The following is a 711-nucleotide window of genomic DNA, read 5'->3' as shown; positions in this document are numbered from 1 at the left end:
TTACCACTTTGTCCCTTCCTGTTAGGGTGGGGACTGCGATGGCTTCTCCACCTTCGATGTTCCCATCTTCACTGAAGAGTTCTTGGACCAAAACAAAGGTGAGCGTTAACTGCGGTCCTGATGCGAACTCCGTGAAAGTGGGTAGTGGAGCGGGGCGTGGGCCAGTGGGGCCCCAAGGCTGGAGGAGACGGATCGGGAGGTTTCCTATGAGCGCCCAGGTGCTCGCCGTCGCCCCAGCAGCTGATGTGGAGCAGGAGGCAGACGGCGCAGTGAGGGAAGCCCGGGCAAGGGGCACGTCCCTGGCAAAAGCCCGGCGGTGGGGGAGAGGGGAGGCGCAGGCTCTGACCCTTCTCCCCCTACGCCCGGCGCAGCGCGCGAGGCGGAGCTTCGGCGTTTGCGGAAGATGAACGTGGCCTTCGAGGAGCAGAACGCGGTGCTGCAGAGGCACACGCAGAGCATGAGCAGCGCGCGCGAGCGTCTGGAGCAGGAGCTGGCGCTGGAGGAGCGAAGGACGCTGGCGCTGCAGCAGCAGCTCCAGGCCGTGCGCCAGGCACTCACCGCCAGCTTCGCCTCGCTGCCGGTGCCGGGTGCGGGCCCCGCCCCCATCTCCCAGTCCCGCCCCGGTCACCGAGCCCCGCCCGCCTCCCCCCTTCCACAGTCACCCGGCCCCGCCCATCGCGCCGTCCCCCCTGCGGCAGTCACCCGGCCCCG

General features: G+C 68.8%; 1 pseudogene across 1 annotated transcript; it reads left to right on the top strand.

Annotated features, from left to right (window-relative positions):
• The first annotated feature begins 6 nt into the window (after window positions 1-6).
• On the top strand, window positions 7-657 carry LOC108525298 (SWI/SNF-related matrix-associated actin-dependent regulator of chromatin subfamily E member 1-related pseudogene; annotated as a pseudogene). Its single transcript, XR_001884249.1, has 2 exons — window positions 7-98; window positions 372-657. The product of XR_001884249.1 is annotated as an SWI/SNF-related matrix-associated actin-dependent regulator of chromatin subfamily E member 1-related pseudogene (transcript).
• Window positions 658-711: the final 54 nt, after the last annotated feature.

The sequence above is a fragment of the Rhinopithecus bieti genome, unplaced genomic scaffold (assembly GCF_001698545.2).
Source record: "Rhinopithecus bieti isolate Rb0 unplaced genomic scaffold, ASM169854v2 scaffold_34009, whole genome shotgun sequence".
Classification (NCBI taxonomy): Eukaryota; Metazoa; Chordata; class Mammalia; order Primates; family Cercopithecidae; genus Rhinopithecus; species Rhinopithecus bieti.
The sequence above is the reverse complement of the archived record's forward strand: the minus strand, read 5'-3'. Positions and strand labels throughout refer to the sequence as shown.